This window comes from Chelonoidis abingdonii, chromosome 11 (assembly GCF_003597395.2).
Source record: "Chelonoidis abingdonii isolate Lonesome George chromosome 11, CheloAbing_2.0, whole genome shotgun sequence".
NCBI classification, from domain to species: domain Eukaryota; kingdom Metazoa; phylum Chordata; order Testudines; family Testudinidae; genus Chelonoidis; species Chelonoidis abingdonii.
In genome coordinates, this window is record NC_133779.1 from 48,599,372 (window position 1) to 48,606,636 (window position 7,265).

Sequence of the window (7,265 nt, forward strand, 5' to 3'; positions counted from 1 at the left end):
CCCCCCCCCGCCAGCCCCACTGACCCTGCTCCCACCTCTGCCTGCCCCAGGGACACCCGCCCCGCCAGCCCCACTGACCCTGCTCCCACCTCTGCCTGCCCCAGGGACCCCCCCGCCAGCCCCACCGACCCTGCTCCCATCCCTGCCTGCCCCCACCTCTGCCGGCCCCAGGGGAGCCTCCCCCACCTCTGCCAGCCCCAGGGACACACACACTCCCCTGCCAGCCCCATCGACCCTGTGCCCACCCCTGCCTGCCCTAGGGGAGCCTCCCCCACCCCTGCCAGCCCCACCAACCCGGTCCCACCCCCAGGGATCCTGCCTCTATCCCTGCCACCCCCAGGTGAGCCTCCCCCCAGCGACTCTGCTCCCACGCCCAGGGGATCCTGCCCCTACCTCTGCCAGCCCCAGGGGATCCTGCTCCCATTTCCTGCCTGCCCCACTGACCCTGGTCCCACCCCCAGGGACTCCCCCACACCTAGGGATCTTGCCCCTATTCCTGCCAGCCCCAGCGAACCTGCTCCCACCCCTGCCAGCCCCAAGGGACCCTACTCCCGTCTCCTGCCTGTCCCACCCCTAGGCACCCTGCCTCCACTCCTGCCTGCCCCAGGGGACCTGCCTGCTAGACCCCAAGAACCCAGCAACCCTGCTTCCACCTCTGCCAACTCCAGAGACACCTGTGGGTTGGTCCCACTCCTGCCTGCTCCAGCAACCCTGGTCCCACCCACACCAGCACTGGGGACTCCCCTGCCAGCCCCAAGGACCCTGGACCCACCCCCTCCCCGTGCAAGCCCCAGTGACTCCCCTGCCAGCCTCAGAGGACCCTGCTCTCACCTTTTCCTACCCTGCCAACCCCAGGGGCCCTGCCCCCTCCCAACCCCAGGGACCCCCACAGACCCAGCAATCTTGGTCCCACCTCTGCCAGCCCCAGGGATGGCCCCCAACCAGCCAAAGAGGGGACCTTTGTCCTGTGCCTGCCATGATAGGAGATCCGCTCTGCTAGCACCAGGGAACTTTCCTCCCCTGCCTGCCAGCCCAGGGACCCTTATCCCATCCCTTCCAGCTCCAGGGAATCCCCCTGCCAGTCCCAGGGACCCTCCTCCAGGGGACCTTCTGGGCCCGTTCCATCCCTGCCAGCCTCAGGGGATCCCCCTGGCAGTCCCAGGGACCCTCTGGGCCTCATCCCATCCCTGCCAGCCCCGGGCAACCTTCTTCCTAAGACCTCTCCCATCCATACCAAATATACCCAGAGTCAGACCTCTGGTTTCAGCAGTGGAAGGTTCTTCCCTGTGATGAAACTGACACTTCCTGTCCTAAGGGGAAGGGGGTTGCCAGGTTGGGGCCTGGTTGTGTGTGTTGTGGGAGAGAGGCTGGATTTGTGGGCTACAGTGCCTGTGATCCAAACTGAAAGGTGTTGGGGAGGCTATTTTCTTTGTCCCCACTTGTGTTAATTGTTTTTCTTGCTCGGTCAGTTCCGCTTGTAGATTACACATCCCAAATGTCCCTCAGTCACACCCCTTCTGGGACCACTGTGTGTGCACCCCCTGCATTTGGCCTAGAGGTGCACAGGGGAGGGGAGCACCCACTTAATGGGCTGTGTTTTAGCCTCTGTGTTGAGGTGGAGCTGGAGAGGGGAGGTCACTGTGGGTGGAGGGAGGAGATGGGTAGGGGTGCATGGGGAAGGCCTTCTCTCACACTGGGAGTAGTGAGCGAGTAACAGCGCTAATTGTTTCAAGGACTATGGGGAAAATGTATTCAGCTGCATTACTCTGGCTGGGGCTTGGGTCAATATTGACCTAGGGCTCTGTCTGTTTGCCGGCTGTTATTCCCATGGCACCAAGGATCCAATCCAAAGGCCATGAAAATCACTGGAAAGGCTCCCCCGGGGACCCCAGCGGGCTTTGGATCCAGCCCTGAGGGTGGCCCTGAAGATCCTTGTGCTCCAGGAGGGAGTCAAAGAGGCCCAGCCCGTGACAGGATTGGGCCTGTAATAAAATAGAGGTGGTGTATGCCCTATGGGGCTGATTTTCAGAAGGCATTCAGCTCCCCTCCCCCCCCACATGAAGTCCATGGGAGCTGGGAGTGCCCAGCGTCCCTAGGAATCAGGGCCTAGGTCACAAACAAACATAAAACGTGAAAACAAAAAAGCTCCTGTTTGCGCCTTCCATGCAGAGATCTCAAATGTTAGTGAACAAAGCCTCCCCTCCCAGGGCTAGGTCAATACCCTCCCCATTGTACCGAGGGGGAAACCAAGGCATGAGGGAAGCGGTTTACCCAAGGCCATGCAGCAAGAACCCAGGCGTCCTACCTCTCAGTCCCCACTGCTCTGCTGAGGAGGGACTTGCCCACACATGCAGTTACTTGGGAATAGCTGTTTGCACTTTAAATTCACGCCCTACTTTAATCTAAATTAACTACGCCCTAAATCCCTTTACAGAGAGAAGAATAGACCCTGAGCCCCAGTCCCCACTGCTCTGATTAGTGTATCCTGCTCCCTCCCAGGGGCAGGAATAGAATCCAAGAGTCCCGCCTCCCCGTCCCATGCTGTAACCACTAGACCCCACTCCCTGTAGTGACAGGAACAGAACTCGGTTCACAAGCTTTTTGAGGCAGAAACTGTCTTTTTGTTATGTGTCTGTGCAGTGCCTAGCACCATGGGGCATGGGCCTTTAGACGGTACTGCAACACAAATAACCACACAGGTGTCCTAACATCTAACGCCCCCTTTCTCTACCCACTAATCCACCCTGCTTCTCAGAGGTAGGGATATTCACAGGTCCTGTCTCCCTTTGCCCCCCTGCTGGGCAAGGAACCTAGGAGTCCTGACTTTAACCTCCTTGTCTCTCCCCGGATCAGCTGCTGCCCCCTCCCCTTCCTCTCTAGGTGGGGGTCTTTAATAGGTTAGTGTCCCTTTGACCCGAGGCTTGGGCCTGAGAAAAATAAATGTGCTAGCCCGGCTGAAGCAAGGCAGGTGGGTATTTCCCACTTAGCAGCTCTGACATTGATTTCTTAAGGACCCTTGGTATTCTCTGTCTCCCTCCTTGTTTCCCCCCAGCAGCCTCCTTTGATTTCACGCCACACAGTCAGACAGAATAATAGTAAGCAGGTAAACTGAGGTCCACATGATGCTTATAAAAAATAATGCATCTCCCTCATTTTCCAATGCCGGTCTCGCCCTCTCCCTAGATATCAGGCTGGCCCCATCCCAGCAGCTGGTGGGGCACTGGGCCTCCATTAACTTGGTTTCCAGTGTTGCCTCCCAGCTGCCCCCCCAAGAAAGCATGGAGTCCTCCCAGGAGGACATTGCAGAAGCCAGGCCGACAGCTGCCAACCTGGAGCAGATCCTACCCCCGGAGGTGCCTTCAGCCGAGACCTTTAGCTGTGATCCAGCACCCTGCCCTCACCCATCCCTGGAGCACCAGGCAGGCCAGCTGGGGATGCTGTCTGGGGAGTATCTGCAGATGTGTTTAAGCAGCATGGGAGAGTCGTCTTTGCACAGCAACCTGGCATCTGCTTTGCTACCTGCAGTACCTTCCTCAGACGTTCCTTTGCTACCAGCCAGCACGCCCCCATCGCCTGGGGCCTCCTGCATGGGTGAGTCGTATCATGCCAGTTTGGATGTCCTAGGCTCTGCTTCCCCATACATTCAGCCCAACCTTGCAGTTCAAGAAGCCTAGTCCCCGGGTTAGTCTTTAAGGCTACTGTCTGAGGCTGCAGGTTGCCTGAAATGCTAGCTGTAGGAGAGATGAGAACTGCTCCCATAATCGGTTGTTAACTCTGAAACCTACTGACTGAAAAACCCATACATTGGCCTTGTTAGCTAGTCTGGCAGAGGGGGAGGAGTCTGGCATAGGGGGAGGAGTCTGTTCAGAGCTGGAACTCGACAGAGGTAGGTTTTGTTCCTCGCTTTTCCGCTGGTGGGCTAAGTGACCTTTAGGGCCCTCTTTATGCTGGTTTCCCCATTACACAGATGGGGCTAATGATCCTAATTCTCTTTTGTAAGAGGCTTTGAGCTCTAGGGATGGAAAGCGCTAGATAATAGCGAGGGGCGGTTACTAAACAGACCTGGTTGCCATTCTTTCAGAAACCAACGCGGCAGTGGATCCCGAGACTGGGGAGTGGGCACTGGCCTAACCCTGTCCATCCTGCTGCTTTTCAGAGGACTGATCTCTTCCTGTGGCCGGCCGCACCTCAGATCCGCTTCTCTCCTCCCTGGTGCCATGTCCTTCCGAGCTGGAGTAGTGACCCCCTGTTCAGCGTCCCAGCGATACTCCCTACGTCAGGGGTCTCAAACCCAAATCACCACAAGAGCCACATGTGGACTAGCACGTTGGCCCGAGGGCCGCGTCACTGACACCTTTTCATATAAAGATACAAAAGCCCCTGCTCTGCCCTGGCCCTGCCCCCACTCTACCCCTCCATGAGGCCCCGCCCCAACCTGCCTCTTGCCCAAGGTCCCCACCCCATCTCCTCCTCCTCCCTGCCCCTATTCCAACCCCTTCCCCAAATCCCTGCCCCTGCCTCACCTCCTCCCCAGAAAGCGCTAAGGAAGCACCTGGAGGTAGGCAGAGAAGCAGGAATGCAGCATGCTGGGGGTGCGGCAGCTTGGCAAGCTGCAGCAAATAACCCCGGGGCCGCGTGATTGAGACCCCTGCCCTACATAATGGGGGACATTAACCGCTTTCCTGTTAATATGCTCCAGGGAGCAGTATTTAGAATGGCAGAGAATAAACCCAACATCAAAAAACACAAGACCAAAGCTAGAGGGTCCCACAGCAGAACCCCCTAGAGCCAGTGTACCCCAAACACTGCAGAGGAAGTCTGGCTTCAGTAGTTTGAAGTTCAGGCCTATGTCATGTCTGAAAAGGAATGGAAAAGCATCCGGAAACCTTCCAGATTCACACCTAAGCCCTTTGTACCTTCCAAGCACTTTACTTCCCACCCATCCTCCATTCTAGCAAAATCAGTGGCACCTTTGCAACCTTTTCTAGGCAGGAGCTGGGCACCTGTGAAATGCAGCCAGCTCTGGGCTGGAACACAGCAGCACCACATATGTTGTTATGGTCTGTGTGCATCCCACAGGGACAATTTGGCCAGAAGCTGGGGGGAATTCAGGCTAATTTTTTTTTAAATTGCAATTTGGGTTGTCTGAGTTGGGGCCCCCACTGTCAAAAGATCAAGCAGGCACCCTCTGAAAATCAGGCCCCTTTAAAGGGGTCTCAGAGTGGGCGTTCAGCGGGAAAAGAGGATCCCCTTTACGATCTCTGCTTCTCTCCCTCCACCCTGCCCATCTTCCCCTCCATCATTCCGTCCCTGCAGCAGCTCCTGCTGCTCATGGCTTTCACTCTCCCATGTTCCCCTTCCTCATGGCAAATCCTGTAGCCTCCCTGCAGATCGAGGGCCCCGTTCAATCTCTAGGTATGTCCTTAAGACTGCCTGACTGTTCAGTCTACATCCTTCAGCGGCGATCTTCTTGTGCCCCCAAAGCTTTGGGCACCTCCCTGATGGCTGCTGTTGGGTGGCATTGTCCAAGCATTTCCATCAGCACCATTAGTGAACAAACCCTGGTGCCAGATTACAGCTGTGCTGAAGTCCCATAGAAATGGGAAACCAGACCACCCAGCTGCCCTGTTCCCCATCACACCTGCTCACAGGTGTACCGCCCCACACCCGAAAGTCCCTTATCACATTTGCAAATCTTGATCTTTGCCATCGACCTGTGGGTAGGTGGATCTGGGCTTCCACCCTACGGTTGAGAGGTGCTTGAGAAGAACCTGTGGGATATAGAAGGCACCAACTGCAGCCTTAAAGCAGTGAAACGCCATTCTGTTGCTTCCGCTCATGCGAACATTTGTTTTTCCAAAGGCTGGTTTTAGCCAGCTCTTTTTAAAAGAACACAGTTATCTGCTTTTTTATATACACTTTAGAGAGACATCAGTATTTGTCCTAGAAACACAGATCTCACAGCCTGTCTGGTAAAAGTTAGGGGCCAAAACCTCATCTAGGGTTCCATGCATTCCTTTTGCAAGCATGTTATGCAAGCTGCAGGGTGACGGGATAACAAGCTGGTAAGCCAGTGTTGTATACTAAGAGCTGTTCCTCCCTCTTAAAGAGGCATTTCATGGTCAGAAGAGAGAATTGGCACCTACCACCGCTGCAGAGGATTTTTTTTTTTGGCCCACTAGACCCTGCCACACATTTATTTTTCTTGTTCACGTGTCACTTGCAATGCACCAGCTGCAATGTTCTTGTCAGGGGTGAGTGGTTCTCCTATAGGAGGTGGTGATGGTAGATGTGGGTCAACCCAACACCAAGTGCTATCAACAGATGAATTCCCCTTGACTGCAGAGGACTGTGGATGGGGGCTTAAGAGAAAGCATGTCGGGGAGGGAGGGCTGTTGCATTTTTGTCAGTGGGGGAAAATAAATAAATAAAGGCTCTTTTACTTTCGTAAGTTGCAGAGCTTGGTACAGTCACTTTGAACTACGTAGAGGTTCTTGTATCAACAGAGTGGAGCAGATTAAAAAAAAATAATCAGGCTTTCTATCCTGCGGGAAATTCCAGTATTTCTGTATCTGTTTGCAGGCTGATTTGAGGAAAAAAACCTGTCTCAAACCTTTTAATGAGCATAAGAATGGCAATACTGGGTCAGAGCAATGGCCCATCTAGCTCAGTATCCTGTCCAAAGAGTTCTAAAAAAATTCCAATTTGCAAGTGTCTAATTGTTGTGGGTTGATACTAAGCTCTCTGCCTTCTTGAGAGGCTGCAATGACTGATGGGAGTTATAGTTCTGGGATTCATGCTTGCCTGTGGGTTCAGTTCACTGGTTAGATTACATTTCCCATGAACCACTGTAGCGTCATGCTGCTTGATGTATCATGGAAGAGTAGTCCAGGCAGGAGGCACCATGGTAGCTCAGGGAGACAGAGTGTTTAAATTTTCCTGCTGGAAAGTGTCCATATAGGTGAAACCCCCTTTCCTGACAGGAAAGTGTTTCTTCCCACTATTCTTCCAACCAGCCTGAAAAGAGAGAAAAAAAAATCCGAACTGCATCAGGCTCCTGGTGTGGTCTCATCTGCAGGAACAGCCAAAGGAAGATGAAGCCACCAGCAGCATGGAATTCCTGCCTGACTCCTTCAGGCTTGCAGCCCTGCAGCATGAGCTTGGGGTTGCTTTAGCCCAGAATCATAGATACAGAAACATCACAAGGCTGGCAAGTTCAGTGCCAAAGCCTGCGAGCACTCAGCACAAGCGTGTGGGGTTTGATC